Below are 20630 nucleotides of genomic sequence, written 5' to 3' on the forward strand. Positions count from 1 at the left end.
TCAACCCTGCTATATAACTTGCTTCACACCTGCCGCATAATTCCAACGGCTCTGGATATTATACTCTGTGTATTTAGAAATAGAAAAGACCAATTTCGCTGTTCCAATTTGTTATCACCTTATCGTTTCTAACCAATAATACACCGCCGCCCTGCCGTTGAGATGTTTCTGGTAGGCTGTTTTGTGTTACGTTCGTACAGTTCCACCTCTCAGCCTCTCTTCCCTTGTCCCGCCGTCACAAGCAGCCTGTTTACAAACACCGGGAGGGACGGTTATTGGTTCCCGGTTGGAGGCGCCTGTCTGGAGCAGCATCACTGATGAAAAAGAGGAGGGGTGAAGTGATGCGTCACACATCATCACTGGAGAGGAGGAGAGTCGGTGCGTCACAGCATCATCTGCGGGGAGGGAGACTGGTGCGTCACAGCATCACGGGAGAAGGCGCTGTGGTACCCGCAGCATCAGCAGCACAGCCAGGAGCATCCACGCCGGACCTTGACCCGCCTGCCCAGGTCAGACCATCCAGACGACGTTTTTTGAAGGGGGTGTCGGTGGGAGGGAGACAGGTGGGATGGAAGGGGACGCTGTTGGTACAGCCGAAGCGAGAGAAAGGGTGGATGGGGGCAGAGCGCGCATAAAGAGAAGGCTGGCTGGTAGAGGGTGGATCTCAGGTGATGAAGGAGAGAGAGAGGAATATGACTCCCGAGGAGAATGTGAAGATGGAGCGTGAACGGAGGATGGAGGAAAGAGAGGACGAGGATAGACAGTAGGGATGAGGATGAAAGGGTACATGACAGAATAAACACAGCAGAGGAGAGCGAGTAGAGGGTGAGGAGGGGAGGGGAGGGCAGAAGCAGAAACGGAGATGAGAACGAGGGAGAGTGGAGGGAACGGTATAGGAGAGGGGTTAGAAAAACCGAGGAGCTGTTGGTATTTCGGAGAAAGGTCGAGGAGAAGAAGATGCGCCCGAGAGGGTTAATTTGAGGATTTCAAAGGATGGAGACGAGAGGGAAAGGAAGCTAGAGGCAGGAAGAGGGTGATGACGAGGAGAGGATGGGTCGAAGAGAGGGGGTCAGGAGATGAAATGAAGGAGCAAAGGAAAGAGGGGCGCGAGGAGAAAGTGGGGAGAGAGGCAGAGTGGGGGATAGGAGGGGACTGAAAGAAATGGGCAAGGGGGAAAAAAGGGGTCTGCATGGAGCTGCAAGCGGGATCCAGAGAGAAGAAGGCATGCAAGGGGTTTGGAGGGAAGAAGAGGGAGTGATGCGAAGGAGAATGAAAGAGGGAGAGACACAGAAGGCGTAAGGAGAGCAAGATAGAGGGGAGGGAGGGTGCTGGGTGACGCTGGGGGCGGAGGATACTCTAATGGTACTGCGTGGAGAGGGAGTCTGTGCAGATAAACAACATCCGCCCAACGCAGGCTGGGATCTGTTCTCTGTCATGTATTGCTCATTTATTGTATTAGCATATCCATCAGTCAGACACCCCCCTCCGTCGAGGGAGCCATGGTTCCTTCCAGCCCTCCATGTGCCCGATTCTATCAATGTGTTTATTGTTCGTTCTTTACATCTGTATATTAGGGTATGAAAGCGATGTTTATTTTGGACATCCTCTAACACTGAAGACGTAAAGCTCACTGCCCTAATTTACTAAGAGTTGTGCCCGAATGGCTTTTCAATGGTAAAAACATCAACACAATGGAAGTGGCGGTTGGTGACCCACAAAAATGGTTATTGACATAAATAGAATAAAAAAATATACATGCAAATAAACAAACATTAAAATAAGGGATTTTTTTTTCACTTACCTGAACCTGCAGTACGTCCTCGATATTCTCCAACCCCTGGCTCTAGACTTCTCCGAATGCAAGGTCCCACAGGTCCTTATCTAATCCAGACACTGCTCTCATGCCCCATGAGAGAAACGTCTGGATTGGTCGAGCAGGCTTCCTCAGCGTTTTGTAGAGCACTGAAGACCTGTGCCTGTTCTCCAACCCAGGTTGGAGAGGTTGAATTGCGCATGTCGGTTTGGCCGTGGTATGGTATCCGACCAAACCGACATGCTCCGTTCTGCAGTAAGCTGGAAAAATAAAATGGAAATAAAATTGTTTTATTACCATTTTATTTTTCCAGCTTTCTGCGCAGCAGTGGGTCTGTGTGTGTGTGTGGGGGGGGTGGGCAACGCTTCTGCACTCCCATGGAGGAACTGTCAATGCACAATGTTCTGTGTCCCTTTCTGCCATGCAAACTTGCATGGAAAACTAGTAAATAACCCACAGTATTTCTTCTATCTCTATGCGTATATAGTACATATTTGTAAATATATTCACAACCTTATTCGAAGTATTACAGTAGCTTTAAACTTGATACATATTTGCATCAAATATACAATGACGGTTTCTTGGTAAATTGAGTTTGGTCCCCTTTTTTTGGAGTCCGCCATTTCCTTAAATACGCAGATAGATTTCTATAGGAGAAACAGTGAGTTAAGTGAATTATAGATGGGTAACAGTGAATTATGGAGATGATTTTCACAGAGGTGTTCTGCGTGACATCAAATAGATAACAAGAGCAACGCTCTAGTTGTTTATGATGTCACTCAGAACCTCGAGGTGAAACATATCCCCTTAATTCACTCTTTACCCATCTATATTGTTATGCTATGTATGGCCCCAAAATTACCTTCTCCTGCTTTCAATTGCTCGCAGTGACATAATGGCGGAGCCAGAACTAACTCAGCCTCTCATCCCAGTCCCAATTTGTTTTTTTAAAACATATCTGCAATCCCTTACTAACCCTGACCACCTTCTCTGCTTACCTCCCTCCACCTACAGTGGGCTTTCTGCTTTCATTCAAAGCAGACAGGCTATGTGGGGGGGGGGGGGGGGGGGTCAGTCAGCCTGGCCTGGAAGACCTTTAGAACATCACAACAATGGGTAACCAGTTTTGTTATCAACTGTTGCCATTTCATAGCAGTGAGTTATGACATTTATACATTGAAATTAACAATAGAGACATACACAACAATCAATGTATCTGTCTGTACACAGATAGTAGCAGGTATACAAGAGATCATGACAGAAGGTGTCAGCATGGACTGGTGGTGGTGTAGAGAACCACTCATGGCTTCTCTCAGTATGCCGGTTAATAGTTCCATGAAAGCACAGTGTGTTCAGAGTGTGGGCTGGCCTTACAAAGGTCTCAGTGGGTTGAGGACCTGGTAGGGTGTTGTTCAACTTAGAAATGGTGTTTCATGATGAACAGGACGACCTATTGCCTGAGGTCAAAGGGAGGAATTTACAGTGATAGGGTGCAAAAGAGTGGGACCATCCTGAATTTTGAGATCCAGGTTGTTAGTTCTATTTTGCTGGGCTCTTGTCACTCTCCTGACCCTTCAATATCTATATAGGGTCCCTTTACCAGCTCCTACCAAATCGGATGTGTCATTCCGAAACTATGCATTCAATGTTCAGATCATTTGAAAATATTCTGATAACCCTGAATAGGACCCAGCTGTTATTCAGTCTACCTTCTCTGTTGCACAGGAACGGTTGGCCGAGCTTAAATAAGTTTACAATATAGTTTTTAACGACAGCTTCCTCAGCAAATCTGGAAAAAGTTAAACAAGAGAAGCAACTAATGAGAATTGTTGACACTGCTCTCAGGACAGGCTAAAAATGCTTTGTGTCATTTCTCCATGGAGGATCATATTAAAGCTATAATACAATGAACAGTTACAGAGGCTCACTGCTTCCTCTTAGCGCAGAATAGAAGCACAATTGCTAGCCCAATCACTGGCTTGAAGCTTAACGATTGCTGTGTCTTACTTATTGACATTCCCAAGAAACAGATTCAAAAACATCAATTTCTTCAAAACTCGACAGCTAGCATGGTTGCCAATATCCTTAGGGAAGACCAGTCCTGCCCCACTATTAGAAGATTGTACTAGATTCCTGTTAAGTCTAGAATGAAATTTGGCAGGCTCTGTTTGACTCACTGGTCTCTGTTTGGGGTTGCTCTAGACTGTCTTAAGAACAGACTTTGAATTCACAATCCCTCTTGGACTCTGCAATTGATTGGCATAAATCTCTGAGAGGTCCTAAGGTTTAGCAAGGCACAAGCAGCTAGCAAACACCTTGTCCTCTTATGCTTACTGCATATTAGAACATTGGAATGTTGAGCACGCCATTGACAACAATGTAGTGCTCCAGGCTTCTATTGGTCGATAGAAGCCCGGAGCATCAACATTCCAATGTCTGTTCACAGCAACAGCTGTGACCAATTGCCTCACAGAGCCCGAAAGGATTTCAACCCTCTGGGGCTCCATAAGGCCTTTGTTTTACAAATTAGAACATTCTGCTCTCGGGCGGAATGTTCTAATAGCATTAAACCCCTCCGTAGTGGGCTCTTGCGGCCGTTAAAGGGGGGCCTTCGCCTTCGACTTTTGCCTTTAATGCTGGAACGGGTCTTTAATGGCTTAGAAATTAGGTTAAGATCATTCCACCTGATGAACTTTATCTTAAGCACTGCAGGGCTCTGTGGTCTGAAGCACTGGACCAGTGCTTGATAATGAAAAGAGCTGCAATAGGTTTTGAAATCGTAGCTGGCTGATGGTGGTGTAAAGGGTGCGCATATAAACACAGTAGGACGAATTGGGAAAAATCTGATAATAGCTCTAAAGACCAGAATCATGGATGTGTGAAGGGATCTTTGGTAGGTTAGGAACAACCATTATGTTTTTGTGTCTGTAAATGGCCATGAAGTATATTTGAATTTGGAATGGCCTGTACAAGTTGTTCAACACAGCATATCAATAGATGTCTATGTCCTATATAAATGACAAATATTAATATTAGTAATGTTAACAATAATAATAATGACAATTAAAACAGAAGTGTCTTCTTCTCTGATACATAAAGTATGCCACCGTTTCAAAGGGATGAGGCCCATGGATGCTGTGTTACATAGAAATAAAAGTCAGATCAGAACACAGAGATTATCACAATAAATTATATAAAAATATGTTTTCTAAATTTGTATTCCATTGCCTGTTTATCATGTAACAAGTTACCACAGAAAGTATAAAATAAAGAAGGCCATAGTGATTGCTGAAACTTTGGTCTGTGATGAATACACTCATCCTTCTCCTGATTTTGTATAGGGATTGAATGGGTTTTGGATTGAGCGTGACAAGAATACGTATAATGTTTTTTTGGCAGAAAAATGAAGCAGTTTTTTTTTCTACCTATCCCATGTCAGATGCTGATTAACTGTTGCCAAACCTGTCAAAGTGGTTGTTTTTAGTGAGCAGAAGAAGGGGATGTGAAGAGACTTCATTGGTAGTCGAGTTTACCATAGAAGAATGAACACCATAAAACAGTGCATGATCTGCCATAATTTTAAGATGCTGACAGTAGACAATGAAACTGATAAGTGCGCTACAGCTGACCGTATCAGAGGAGGCAGCGCCGTTGGGAAGGATGAGACTGGACGATAGATGGTTGTGGTGATAAACTTGGAGATAATTTGTTGTGTGATCCATGGAAATGTGATTGGAGATTGTTGGAAGAGAAGTATTAGGTGAATAGATCTTGTCTGAGTCGACACATTGGAGAAGAATGAAAGGAGGATTGCGGCGTTGGTTGAAGAGGATTTGACAGCTAGCTTTTTGAGAATGGGAATGACGATAGTGCTTGTAGGAAGCTTGCTCTTTATATGGTGGACCAAAAAGAGGTACACAATGTAGAGAGTCTAGGCGAACCCCAGAGGAATTACAAAGGCACAAATGACAACCCAAATGCTCTCTTTTCTGGTAATTTGGGTGAGGAGTTAGGCATATCAGAGGGTAGTGCTAAGCATTTATTACACACACAAAAGCAGTAAGTGAAAACACACTCAATAAAGAAATCCAACACCAATTTATAAAAATAACACATACTTTTATATAAATTTAGATACCAAAATCATGTGAATAGGGTAAGTACTTTTTGAGTTATGAATCTTTACAGTTTTCAGAAATGGGCACTGCATTTTCTAGATCGGTAATGTTATCCTATGGAGGAAAAACATGTATTGCATTTGGCACTTGACAACGACCTATAGGACTGTTCTTTAGGAATTATGGTGAGTATGGGACAAGGTCCAAGGCCACACCAAGTTACCAGCAGGGTGCCGAGGTGTGTCACAGTGTTGGGTGTCCTATTCACTTCAATAGGAGAACGGTCCAGTTACCAAGAAGATGCAAGCAGGAACCGGGGACTAGTCTGTGGGAACCCACAGTGTGCTCAATCCTTGAGATCCTCAGGCACATGGGGATGCCTTTGGTCCACTTCTCCTCGGGCTGTGGGACTCGGGTGCAGTGGTGTCTTTTTATGTTGGATTCCGGTGCAGAAGTCTCTTGCGGAAGGAGGGGGCCTGCAGCAAGAGGCTGCAGGCGGCGACATGAAGCAAAATCTGGGCAAACTCAAGCATAGGCTTAGCTCTTGTGGGTATAGGGACCTCATTGGCACCATCACCTCCCTTGAACTCGGGCTCTGAAGTGCGGGTGCATAGGTCCCGTGAGGAGTCTGGTAGCGGCAGTCACAGACTCACGTCTTGGTCTTTGTTTTGCAGAACATGGGCAAAGAAGACAGCTGGGCCACTCACAAAGTGGGTCTCACTGTCCCTGAGGTCCCTCAGTGTGCAAGTCAGTCTTCCTCTGCATTGATATCCTGACTGGGCACAACAAGCATTGACTGCTGCAAGGGGTCCAATACCCCGGCTTTCAGTCCTGTGTGGCTCCGGTTGGTACTGGTGTCCTCTCACTTTGTGGGAGGACAGATCTGACCCTAGGGAGCACAGGGTCCTCTTCCTGGGGAGCTGCTGCATTGGGCTAGTCAGTGAGCGGCAACTCTGTGGACTGCATCTCATGTCTTCAGTGCCTGCAGCTGCGGAGGAGTATCTCTTCTACTCCAAGGGAGATTCTTTGGCTATTTGTGAAGCACTGGCAGCCCTCTGGGTTTCTGGGTTTCTTGAGCTCTGCACAGCAGCAGGATGAGTTAGATGCTCCATGAGGGTCTGGTGTGGGAGGCACGGCGGTCGGGTTGGTACCATGTCAGTCGTGCTCCCTGGTTTTCGGGCAGCAGCCTTCTTCTTCCACTCCTTTTGTGTACAATGAAATCTGAAGTCTCGGTATCTGAGAGTTCCCTAAATATTAAATTTAGGGGCATTAATGGGAATGATGGGTAGTAGCCAATGGGCTACTTACCCCTGGGGTCACTACACCCCCTAGATGACTACTGCGGGGAGTGGGCATCACCCTGTTCCAGAATTCCTAATTCCACCACACACAATATGGTGGGATTCCTAAAGTCGTGTTCAAGTCAGATATGGTCACCCTAGAGGTGTGCCCATTCTGGCAGTGCAACACGCCTCCTGCATAGCTTATTTCCCGCCTGGCCTGGTGCCAAATGGGCTCTGGACATGGGGGCGTGGGGGGTTGCCAGCCCCTCACCTCTGAGGGATGCCAGATTCGCATATCAAAGGTGGCAGGCTATTTTGAAGCTCCCTGCCTTGGAATGTGAATTTCACACCCTTTCCTGGGGGAGGTGGCGATATACCCTCCCCCGAGAGCAGGCATTGTTTCTGTCCTCTGAGAGTGTGCCTCTTACTTCCTAAGGGGTAAGAAACGCATCTGAGGTGGCAGGCTGTACTGAACCAGTCAGTTAGCACACAAGAGGGCTGCTAGGTTTTAGGGTTACCTCTAAGGTACTCTCCGGATGCATGTGTTAATAAATCGATCACTGGAATCCTTATGAGTTTAATACGAGGTGTCTGATAACAAACACCATATGTTTCAGTGAAGCCAATATGTAGCTGGGTAACTCGTTTTGACCAAATGCCCAATGCATACCTTGAGATGACTTCCCTGCTCATTTGCAATATTTAGCAGTAGAACTAGACATCACAGGGACACATCTGTTCATACAGATATGTCCTCACATAAAATATAATACACCCTGCTTTAGGGCTGAAAGGTCTGCTGTAGGGGTGACTTACCCATATTCGATGCAGTGACTTTGGCATGACACACAGGAGTGTGTCATGTTTTCACTCATGATTTGCACTATGTCACACAGCCTGCAATGGCAGTCTGTGTGTAATTTGTATATGGGTCGCTTAGAGTGGCATAAGATGTGCTGCAGCCGTTAGGGACACTCTTTAGTACCCCTGCCCTAGTTACCTGGAGTACCATTTACTAGGGACTTACAGGGATGCTAAAGTCCTTAGCCAATTGTAGCACAACTATACTTTACCTTTTTTAGGGAGGGAGCACTGGCACTGAGGTCTAGTTGGCAGGCCTCAGTGCAATGTCAGAGTCGAAAACCAGCACCTAGTAGCTCACAAGCATTTTGCAATACTATCGGTCTTGCCTTTGGGACCATATAAGTGGTTAGCGATGTCGCATATACTGCAAGATAGCGTGCTCCAAGCACACAATGGTGCAGGGTGAGGAGGCCGGTTTCACTAGCATGCAGTGTGTGGCCGGTGCTCAACCCATGTAGCTATCTTCATTGTTAATATGCTTGCCCAGGGTTTTAATTTCCATTCCAACCCAAAGGCAGGATGACTGACATAGTAAGTAGGAGAAGGGGGTGTTTGGCAGGGGAGAAATAGCACGAGGGAGAGCAATACAAAGAGAGGCTGGGTTGAGGTGCAAGGACATGAGACAGCGAGATGGAACAAGGGGCAGAAGAGAAAGAGAGCAACGCGGGGCAGTTCAATGTTTGTAGGGTGACTAGATTTTGAAAAGGAAAAACCAGGACAGAACAGACATAAAAGTAGGACTAAAGCCTTTAGCCTTACTTTTATGTCTGGCCTGTCCTGAGTACAACCAACAAAACTAGAGAAGAACACTCGCCCATCTCCATAGCAGTGTTCAGAAAGAGAGCACTGCGCTGATTGGTAAACAATTAAGCAACAATCACAGTGTAATATAGTTGACAGTCTAGTAGCTGGGGTGGGCGGAGCTAGGTGGGCTGAGGGGAAGAGGAGGGGTCAGTACAGGATGAGGGCGGTTAGAGTAGGGACAGGGTAGGAGCAAGACGTGTGTAATAAAGCTCCAGTTAAGTTAACCCCACGTGTCTGTAGTTCTTGTAGCTGGATGCTACAGCTGGCGACGAAGGTGGGACCGGCATAATCAGAGCTTGCTGAAACCCACTCGGAGTGCCCTGTCCCCTGCAGCATTGAGCAAAGAATCTGCTGCCTGGTGGTGCAGCTGCCGGAAGAAAAGGTCAGCAGCAGGTGACCCTGTTTTCCCCCAGCGTCTGTGGAAGCCCAGAGGGAACCAGTCGATCGAGCGCTGAAACGCTCGGGAAGTGAGAACTGTTTCGCGCTGGAAACGCGCGTCACGCTAGATGCGTGCAACTTAGAGCCCCAGACATACAGGAGTCGGGAGCCCACTCTGACCCTGTCTGGCACCTCGGAGTGAGCCCAGGATCCCCCGACGTCGTGGACGCCGTCCCCGAGAGCCCAGTAACGAGCGCAGCTGAAGGCGCTGAAAACGGAGCCCCGGACGTCGGAAAACCTCACGCCCGATGCGTGAGGTTTGGCATGCTGTCGGAATAAGAGAGCGGGAATTCAGGAATCGAGTCGGGAGCTCACCCCAACCCGATCTGGTGACTGTAGTGGCCAAGAGACGAGTAAACCCTGGGGTAGATCGCCCCACGAAGGCCTGCTGTCGCACGCTGCTGAGCGCGCAATAATTGGAGCCTGGACTCCGGTGTCGGAGAATCTCATGCTGGATGCATGAGCATTGGCCTGTCGCCGCCGAGGACTCTGCAAGGGACGGCGGGAGCCCACCCCAACCTCACCTGACTGCAGTGGCGACCTGGGGGAGCCGAATTAGGAAGATACTGCTCCTAGAGACGATGGCCGGTGAGTCCCGAGTGAAGAAAGGAGCTGAATGCTGAGAGAGAAAGTAGTGCCTGTAGACATCCACGGCGGCCATCTTTGGGTCAGGCGACTTCTGGGACATCCTCACTGTGCAAACTATAAGCGGCCATTTTGAAGTCAGGCATTAAGCAAAGTGAACCAGCACTGGCAGCAGAAGGAAACAAGCATTGGTAACAAACAAGCATTGGCGATAGAAATAAAACAAGCATTGGCGATAGAAATAAAACAAGCATTGGCGATAGAAATAAAACAAGCATTGGCGATAGAAGTGCAGCCGAAGGAAACAAGCATTGGTAACAAACAAGCATTGGCGATAGAAATAAAACAAGCACTGGCAAACAAACAAGCATTGACACCGGAAGACCAAACGAGCATTGGCGAAGAACAAGCAAGCCTTGATAACAACCAACAAACAAGCAGTGGCGAGTAGAAACCAACAAGCACTGGAGAAGCGAATAAACACACATTAGCGAGAAACAGCGAACCGGCACGAGCACCTCCAAAGGTGATGGTGCACACATACCGAAGAGCATAAAGGGGAGGAGCTGCTGGACAGAACCGCACGAGGTTCAGAGGAAGGCAAGACTGCGAAGGAAGGTCCCGGAAACAAGCACAGCATACACGGAGGTGACCAAAGGACTTGCACTAGCCTCACCGCGGAGAAGGAGCCCTGCGACCAGCACAGCGCGGCTGGGTAGTGGACATCTCGGAACGCAGGAAATCCAAGTTCCAGTCACTGGCGCATACGGTAGTGGTTGCAAGGATTAGTAACGCCCCAGCAGATGACCAGACCCGAGGCCTTGACCAAAGAGGATTAACTCAAAAACAACCACGAGAAGCCGAGTGAGCAACCCGCCTGAATACAACCAATCAGAACCCTCTTCTCATGGCGAAGGAAGATGTAGCACACCGACGCAACCCTTGCTTCAGAGCACCACCCCCAGGAATGCAGTATGATACCTGGAGTCTGTGTCTTGAACAGAACCGATGGCTGGCGACATTGGGTGACTTCCTGGATGCCAATGGTGAACAAAGAGAGAGGAAATGTCTAATGTTGCTCCTCCATTTGGTGGGTCCAGAGGGCCGATGCCCAATCGAAACATTTTCCAAAGAGGACACAGAAATCTATAAAAGACTCCAAGAAAAGCTATGTGCCCGTCTCTCCGCACAAGCGGAAGTGGATCAAGAGCGCATCGCTTTCAACACAGCTCGGCAGGAACCAAGTGAACCATTGCCAACCTTCATCTCTCGATTGCAAAACCTGGTGCAAGGCTGCCACTTCAACACCTTTACGAACGAGGACGCCGTTCGACTCCGGATAATTGAAGGCTGCGCAAACCCCGACACAAAGCTCAAGATCTTGCAAGGAAAGTGGTCGCTAGAAGAAATCATCAGGAAGGCTGAAATTGGAATGCACGTCAAGGCAAGAGACAGATCAAAGGACCCGAATCTGAAGGCAAATTATCAAGCTACCTGGACAGATGACACTCGGAAAACAGACAAAACAAAAAAGAGAGAGAGGGAAGGCAGACCAATGAAAAGACAACGGGAGAGACACAGTGACAAGGAGTACTCTGAGTCAATCAGTCAAAGGACAACTTCAAGGAGTTCTTCACCTTCAAGATGTCATCCAAAGTCTGACCAACGGGAGAGACATAGTGACAAGGAATACTCTGAGTCAATCAGTCAAAGGACAACCTCAAGGAGTTCGTCACCCTCAAGATGTCATTCAAAGTCTGACAAGGAGGGAGCGTCAAGTGGGACAGGTCGCACCCCTGGACAAGATGGCAACTTACACAACAAGAGAGTAAGAAAGACAAACTATAGAAGGAGAGCTCAAAATGGTCACAACTGGAAGTCGGCGCAGGAACACTCTTCGTCAAGTTGTGAAGATGAGTCTGAAGGAACATCATCCAGCAGAAGAACACATCACACCCACATCATGGGTATCCGAGCACCAAACAAGTGGGAAGAAGAAATAGACCGCATAAGACGAACTGACCCTCCCCAACAACGAACAGGAAAAGACCAATGCATCAATGACACCAGGGACAACGAAGAAACTGAGAAGACATCGTTGACATGTGAGAAAGGCAAAGATGGGAAATCTCAAGAGCAAACACAAAGAACAAGCACGTGGTTGTTGAGCAACTTCTCAGATGAAACAATGCCAAAGACAAGTCGACGAAGGCGCCCGGAGAATCGTTTTAAAGACAACCCTGAGTCAACGAACAACGTGTCACGGCCCACTTATGTCAGACATCCAGTACCTGATACACCATCAAAGGAACGTTTCAAAAGGAGCATGGCCAGAAACTCCTCTGATTCAGAGAGCGCGTCCGTTCGATCCTGGAAGTCGACAAAAGACTTCTCTGACCTAGAAGGCACGTTTATGGCCAGGAACTCCTCTGATTCAGAGAGCACGTCTGTCCGATCCTGGAAGTCGACCAAAGACTTCTCTGACCCAGAGGGCTCGTCTGTTCAATCCCGTGAGTTGACCGAGTCATGGTCCCGACAACAGTCATGGCGTCAACCACCCAAACGCACCATGGAACTAAAGGACATCCTTCACGTCAAGAGCAACACGCCACACACTAAGGACTCTGAATATCCAGTCATGTCACAAGACAACCTGTCAGGTCAGCCACAAGCATATCTGGACATAGATCAGACACCGTCACCCCTGAAGGGGTCCGCGAGGTTGACCCAAAGGACCTACAAAAAGAAAACAGAGACACTGGACCTTAATCACCAGATGGGAAGGGACCAGCCATCCACTCCGCAAGGAAACCCGGACATGTCGGCAGAGAGAGATCATCAGATGAGAGAGACACCTGCCTATGCACAGATAGCCCACGAGCTCGCCAGACAACCCGAGACCGTGAACGAGTTATCAAGCCACACCGTACTGTCTGGTATGCATGACCCTGAATTGGAGAGCAGTGTTGCCCTCGACTGGACAAGACGAAAGGAAGTAAAAGTAGATGCTGGTACTCAGAAGAGGACCCAAACATTATCCACTCATGAAAGGGATCGAGCATCTGAACCAACCGTTACACCGCAGGAAGGAAACATGATGACTGCGGAGTGTGAGAGTAAACAGGTCAAACGCAACGTGGTCAGGAATACCCTGATCCAGACAACAGAAAGACTGACCAAAGCCAAGCCCACCACTGATTCGACACTACTGAGGTTTGAAGAACAGACTGTCCGCCGACCAGCGTGGTGGATTGAAGAATTGCGAACACTGAAGACATTAAGCTCATTTTGTTAAGAAAGGGGGAGATGTAATATAGTTGACAGTCTAGTAGCTGGGGTGGGCGGAGCTAGGTGGGCTGAGGGGAAGAGGAGGGGTCAGTACAGGATGAGGGCGGTTAGAGTAGGGACAGGGTAGGAGCAAGACGTGTGTAATAAAGCTCCAGTTAAGTTAACCCCACGTGTCTGTAGTTCTTGTAGCTGGATGCTACACACAGTAAAAGCAGTGTTTGCAGCGCTTCGTTGTCATCACGTTTCTGAGCTCTTTACCTCGACTCAAGCCGTGACCTCCGAGTTCAGAGACATTTCCTAAAGCAGTAGTATGTGGGGGAAGGGCTGCTGAAGTCAGAACTGCGCAGAGCCGCTCATACCTCCTTCCTGTGAGGCTTAAGAGTTAGGAATGGCCCATATGAGCTGTGCGCATGAGCTGATGCAAAGATGACCTGTGCCTTGACTTACTGGGTCTCGGGAGACTCCTGGCAGTAACTGCGCAGAGCCGCTCATACCTCCTTCCTGTGAGCCTTAAGAGTTAGGAATGGCCCATATGAGCTGTGCGCATGAGCTGATGCAAAGATGACCTGTGCCTTGACTTACTGGGTCTCGGGAGACTCCTGGCAGTAACTTTGCAGAGGTGTGCCAGCCAGCCTCCCAGTAAGAGCCAAGCTGACCACTCGTCTATGTACAGACCTGCCTGCCACAGAGGGCTCTGGAGGGGCTGCAAGGTACAAGGAAACAGAAGTACGTTCCATGACAATATTTTTGGTCTGTCGTGCTAACTTTCCAGAGCGATGGAAGCACTGCATCGTGAGATGTGTGATCCTTGTTGCATTCAGTCTGTTTTTAAATGAATCCCTGACCAACCCACCACATGAGAGTGCTGGCTTCTCGTGGGACAGAGGGCAGTGAGGTTGCTTTAAGATAAAGAAACTAATTTACGCGCTGCGCAGTGGCGGGCTGTAAAGCAGGGAGAGAATGTTTTTAAAAGAAAAAGCATGGCGTTCATTATTGGTGCCAGGCTTTAGTCTCGAAAATAGGGAGGGTTTAGTAAGCGGGAGGGTTGTAATAGCGGCAAATAAAAAATAATTAAATGAGAGACCTATAACATTGGAAATAAGCGGCCGCTACTGTCCCGACTGTTCAGAAAGTGAAAGCGCGCATGGCGCGCTGAATCTAACCAGAACATGTCGTGCCGGCAGGAAGAGAAACTCAATCAAAAAAATAGTGCTTACAAGACTAAATAACAGGTATTGTGTAACAGCCGAAGTAAAGGTGGCAGTAGTCATGGGAGGATACAAATGAAGACAAGGCGGTACTAACAATCCTATCAACCAATCAGAAGCCTGCATTTATGAAGGACAATGGCACAAGCCAATGACAAATATGGGCATAGAGTGGGCGGGGCTTCTCTTCCATACTCACCTACAGCAGCTCTCCAGAGCAGCGCATGTGCGCTGACTCAGGTGCGACCTAAAAAGGGGCAAAAAGTGTGTGGGGGGGCTGCAAGAGAAGCCCAGTTCCCTACAGTGCTGGTATACATATACAATGCCTAACCATTTGTAAAACCTCCAATGCCACCTCCAAATCACCATGTACGTATCCACGTTCCTTTGATTGATGCTGTTGTTTGCACCACTTTCCTTCACATAACAATGCCAAGCACGTTCACTAAACGATTGTAAACCTGGGTGGTAAAACTCGCTTTCAGAGGCTCTACAGTTGGACTGGCAAACTCTCTAGGTATCAGTTTGAATTACATAGGAAAGTGGTGTAATGTTTGCATACAGAAGTTCAGTATATTTACTTATGTATGTATACATTGCACATGAGCATTTTAGAAACCGTGTGTATTCCCAGTGGAGTGTCAGAGGAGAGAACATTGACATGTAATGCAAATCAAACAAGCACATGCAAAGTTGTAACTCACAAAGGTACTCACATAGTATCGATACACTTACCTGTGCCCAAACACACGCCGAAATGGCCCCAGTGTACGTTACACAAAAAAGTGGACCAATCCAGACACTATTTACAGCATGTGTGCTAGGAGGGGAGGTAGGTAAGTGTGTAATAAGAATTACTATTTGCATAACATAGTACAAGCAACATATTCTTTATTATGTCTGATTATGTATTTGCTTATAATATGCAAACATGAGGTTAGGATAGTAAGCGTAAGCCCTCAATGCAATTACCAACTCCTGAGGTTATGCAGGCACATTATGACATGCGATTCTTATGCATGAGCAGCATGGGAATGTCAATTTATAGGCAAGGAGTAGTCAAATATAACATTCAGAAAACTAATTTATACAGTGTGAAAATTACACGTTTAAAACCATACATCCAAGGTCTAGCTGCAAAAAAGACCATTCTGTAAAAAGGTGGTGCTTTATAAATAGTATAACATATTTAAATGTTTCAGCCATGATTGCATTTGTTCTTTTAACTTATTTTCCCATATTTGATTGTTAAATGTAAGCCTGGGCTTCGAATGTATTGATTCTTGGTTAATTTTTCAAATGATATCCCCCTTCATTGTTTCCTGCCCATCTCTTTGTATTTTTTCAATGAATGTTCCTATACTGTCTAACTTGGTTAGGTTCCCACTGTTCTGTACATGTCCCTACTGTGTTTCCCTTGTCAATTTTTGTGACTCTATCTCTCTCTTCACTCTACATGCCTCTAGACCACCATCACAATACCACCAACAATGCTACACCCCAACAATAAACACAACTCGTAATACCTCCACTGCCAATACCCCATCATCAATAACATACCCAGCATATCAACACCACTAATACTACGACTAGCACCACTAACACCATCATCAGTACCTCCGCCACCAGTACCGTGATCACCACTACAACTACAATCACCACTGCCACACCAATACCACCAATACCTGCAGCACCATTACTACCACCATATATACCAACAACAATACCACTAATACTAACACCACAACCAACAATACCACACCACCATTACTAATACCACCTCCACATGTATCAAAACCACCAACATCATGCTACCACCACTACCAAGCATTGTCAAAGCCAATAGGTCGGTTTTTAATGTCCTATTTCAAGGGAAACATTATTGTTGCATACCTTGCAACACTAAAACCAGAACCATATGTCAATGCTTGTTTTGTACTGACAGTCCTCGACAATCCCTTTCCTTTTGCCTGTCCCCACCTCTGTTTCCTATGCCATCCCCTCGCCCCCTTCCTTTGCATGTCTCTGTTCCTCAGGGTGCCGTCTCACAGTCTTCTTGTTTCTCTGTTCAGTCTTTCTTCTCTTTCACTCTAACCTATGCGTTCCAGCCTTTACAGTGCCCCACCCACCCCTGCTTTTTTTTCTTAAATGGATGGAGGCGCTGCCGTTATGTAAATGCTAAGAGCGAATCCCCTCTGGGTTTAAAAACCAGAACATTCTGGAACGGCTAAAAGCAGACGCGCTGGGGGACGGCGGCCTCGCGGCTCCATATCAAGCGTGACAGCCTAGGAGCATTAATATGATAAAGGAGGCTGGAACAGGCAGGCCAATTAGGTGATTGGGTCTGCATCGACAGCACTCCAGACTGATCCAAAGAGGGAAAGTTATGGGGCAGGAGGGGGAGGTGTACTGTGCGCGTGTCTGAAAGTCCTGCTGTGTGTGGGAGATGACGGGAATCCATGGAGGGGCTGATTGAAAAGGTGCACTGGCACCGGGCCCTGGTTGTGTGTGGCCACTGCATGCCAGTTACAACTTTTTTTTCCTACCTAGTCGGGGAGTGGGCACATTTTACTTGCGTCATCCATGGCACACTTGATGCACCACTGAAGTGTCTTACTTGGCACCATGCTGCACAGAAGCATGACACAGACACCAAATAAGCAGTGCTTAATTTGTGCCTGGAGTTTCGGTGCGCGGCCCCTTTACTTAATTGTCCACAAAGGCACTTATGAGAGGCTGCCACATGGTGGCACTGTTTGTCTTATTTACTGACAAGCCCAACAACAGTTGTTTATTAATTCAATATACATAACAAATGTTCAATAATTGACGCCAAAGCCATTCTTATAGCTTTGGGGGCCTGAAATAATCAGAATTGTCACAACGTAGTAGTTGTGTTGTTACTGTAGTTGTAAGCGCTGACAGTGGCAATGGGCAGTGCAGGTGGACGGGACCTCCTGGTGATGAGCGCCTTGGCACTTATTTTTTGTGCAAATTAAGTACTGCAAATAATGGAGGATCATGCACTCAACTCCCTTTTATTGGCGGGTTACTACAATAGTGATGTGTGTGAAGGATGGGCGTAAGTAAAGTGTAAAGATTGCGCTCTAGAAAAGTGGGCTGTATGGCCACGTGTCCACTTAGACACTATAGCCATGGGAGCCACCAGCAGGGGGCGCAGCCTGTCTTTAATAAGCATTGCTTCCATGACAGGAGAGAAGAGCTTTTCACAGCAAAGTTGAAATGACCAGAAGTGCCGGATTAGCCCCCACAGTACAGTTTTTAGGTTTTGCCTAGCGAAAGCTGCGCTCTGCGCAGCTTTTCGCGCAGGCGAAATCCTGTTGAGAACTGTAGGGTGCTTTGGGTCGGCCCTCGTCATTGATTGGCTGGCTCCGTAAACGGAGCCTTGCCATTGGACGAGGGGCCTGTCCGTCAATGCCGGACCAGACACGGGGGCGTTCCTGACATTCTTTGCCTTTTGCCGACGTCACGCGACGCCGGGAACGCCCCCGAGTCTGTTCCGGCATTGCCGGCACCTCCCTTGCTCTACTGTCATCACCACAACACTGCGCCCATTTTATCCCAAGCTAAACACTCGGAGAGGCGCAGTGACTGGGTCTTTGAAGGCCACTCTCCCAATGAAAACAAGTTTTCTCTCCGAGTCAGCACGAGCAGGAAGACGAGCAGCGCGCCTCCCAGCTGGCCTCTCGCATCAGCATCCAGAGCTGCCCTGCGCGGTGTGTAGCTTCAGTGGAGCTTCAGAGTGCAGAGTGGAGCTTCAGAGTGGAGCTTCAGAGTGGAGCTTCAGAGTGGAGAGTGGAGCTTCAGAGTGGAGCTTCAGAGTGCAGAGTGGAGCTTCAGAGTGGAGCTTCAGAGTGCAGAGTGGAGCTTCAGAGTGGAGCTTCAGAGTGCAGAGTGGAGCTTCAGAGTGCAGATTCAGAGTGGAGCTTCAGAGTGCAGAGTGGAGCTTCAGAGTGCAGATTCAGAGTGGAGCTTCAGAGTGGAGCTTCAGAGTGGAGCTTCAGAGTGGAGCTTCAGAGTGCAGATTCAGAGTGGAGCTTCAGAGTGCAGATTCAGAGTGGAGCTTCAGAGTGCAGATTCAGAGTGGAGCTTCAGAGTGCAGATTCAGAGTGGAGCTTCAGAGTGCAGATTCAGAGTGGAGCTTCAGAGTGGAGCTTCAGAGTGGAGCTTCAGAGTGGAGCTTCAGAGTGGAGCTTCAGAGTGGAGCTTCAGAGTGGAGCATCAGAGTGCAGAGTGGAGCTTCAGAGTGCAGAGTGGAGCTTCAGAGTGCAGATTCAGAGTGGAGCTTCAGAGTGCAGAGTGGAGCTTCAGAGTGCAGAGTGGAGCTTCAGAGTGCAGATTCAGAGTGGAGCTTCAGAGTGCAGATTCAGAGTGGAGCTTCAGAGTGCAGAGTGGAGCTTCAGAGTGCAGAGTGGAGCTTCAGAGTGCAGATTCAGAGTGGAGCTTCAGAGTGCAGAGTGGAGCTTCAGAGTGCAGAGTGGAGCTTCAGAGTGCAGATTCAGAGTGCAGAGTGGAGCTTCAGAGTGGAGCTTCAGAGTGGAGCTTCAGAGTGGAGCTTCAGAGTGGAGCTTCAGAGTGGAGCTTCAGAGTGGAGCTTCAGAGTGGAGCTTCAGAGTGCAGATTCAGAGTGCAGATTCAGAGTGGAGCTTCAGAGTGCAGAGTGGAGCTTCAGAGTGCAGATTCAGAGTGGAGCTTCAGAGTGCAGATTCAGAGTGGAGCTTCAGAGTGCAGATTCAGAGTGGAGCTTCAGAGTGCAGATTCAGAGTGGAGCTTCAGAGTGCAGATTCAGAGTGGAGCTTCAGAGTGGAGCTTCAGAGTGGAGCTTCAGAGTGGAGCTTCAGAGTGGAGCTTCAGAGTGGAGCTTCAGAGTGCAGAGTGGAGCTTCAGAGTGCAGAGTGGAGCTTCAGAGTGGAGCTTCAGAGTGCAGAGTGGAGCTTCAGAGTGCAGAGTGGAGCTTCAGAGTGCAGAGTGGAGCTTCAGAGTGGAGCTTCAGAGTGGAGCTTCAGAGTGGAGCTTCAGAGTGGAGCTTCAGAGTGGAGCTTCAGAGTGGAGCTTCAGAGTGGAGCTTGGAGCTTCAGAGTGGAGCTTCAGAGTGGAGCTTCAGAGTGGAGCTTCAGAGTGCAGAGTGGAGCTTCAGAGTGCAGAGTGGAGCTTCAGAGTGGAGCTTCAGAGTGGAGCTTCAGAGTGGAGCTTCAGAGTGGAGCTTCAGAGTGCAGAGTGGAGCTTCAGAGTGCAGAGTGGAGCTTCAGAGTGCAGATTCAGAGTGGAGCTTCAGAGTGCAGAGTGGAGCTTCAGAGTGCAGATTCAGAGTGGAGCTTCAGAGTGCAGAGTGGAGCTTCAGAGTGCAGATTCAGAGTGGAGCTTCAGAGTGCAGAGTGGAGCTTCAGAGTGGAGCTTCAGAGTGCAGAGTGGAGCTTCAGAGTGGAGCTTCAGAGTGGAGCTTCAGAGTGGAGCTTCAGAGTGGAGCTTCAGAGTGGAGCTTCAGAGTGGAGCTTCAGAGTGGAGCTTCAGAGTGCAGAGTGGAGCTTCAGAGTGCAGAGTGGAGCTTCAGAGTGCAGAGTGGAGCTTCAGAGTGGAGCTTCAGAGTGGAGCTTCAGAGTGCAGAGTGGAGCTTCAGAGTGCAGAGTGGAGCTTCAGAGTGCAGAGTGGAGCTTCAGAGTGCAGAGTGGAGATTCAGAGTGGAGCTTCAGAGTGCAGAGTGGAGCTTCAGAGTGCAGAGTGGAGCTTCAGAGTGCAGATTCAGAGTGGAGCTTCAGAGTGCAGAGTGGAGCTTCAGAGTGGAGCTTCAGAGTGGAGCTTCAGAGTGGAGCTTCAGAGTGGAGCTTCAGAGTGGAGCTTCAGAGTGGAGCTTCAGAGTGGAGCTTCAGAGTGCAGAGTGGAGCTTCAGAGTGGAGCTTCAGAGTGGAGCTTCAGAGTGGAGCTTCAGAGTGGAGCTTCAGAGTGGAGCTTCAGAGTGGAGCTTCAGAGTGCAGATTCAGAGTGGAGCTTCAGAGTGCAGAGTGGAGCTTCAGAGTGCAGAGTGGAGCTTCAGAGTGGAGCTTCAGAGTGCAGAGTGGAGCTTCAGAGTGCAGAGTGGAGCTTCAGAGTGGAGCTTCAGAGTGCAGAGTGGAGCTTCAGAGTGGAGCTTCAGAGTGGAGCTTCAGAGTGGAGCTTCAGAGTGGAGCTTCAGAGTGGAGCTTCAGAGTGGAGCTTCAGAGTGGAGCTTCAG

At 48.2% G+C, this 20630-nt stretch overlaps 1 protein-coding gene across 1 annotated transcript in view; it reads left to right on the plus strand.

Moving 5' to 3' along the window:
- Positions 1-410: 410 nt before the first annotated feature.
- Positions 411-20630, plus strand: part of CLIP3 (CAP-Gly domain containing linker protein 3) — a 204868-nt gene continuing 184648 nt past the window's right edge. The window contains exon 1 of the mRNA XM_078661107.1: positions 411-509. The gene's annotated coding sequence lies outside the window, so the exon portion shown is untranslated. The remainder of the gene's footprint in view (positions 510-20630) is intronic.

This window comes from Lissotriton helveticus, chromosome 9 (assembly GCF_964261635.1).
Source record: "Lissotriton helveticus chromosome 9, aLisHel1.1, whole genome shotgun sequence".
Classification (NCBI taxonomy): domain Eukaryota; kingdom Metazoa; phylum Chordata; class Amphibia; order Caudata; family Salamandridae; genus Lissotriton; species Lissotriton helveticus.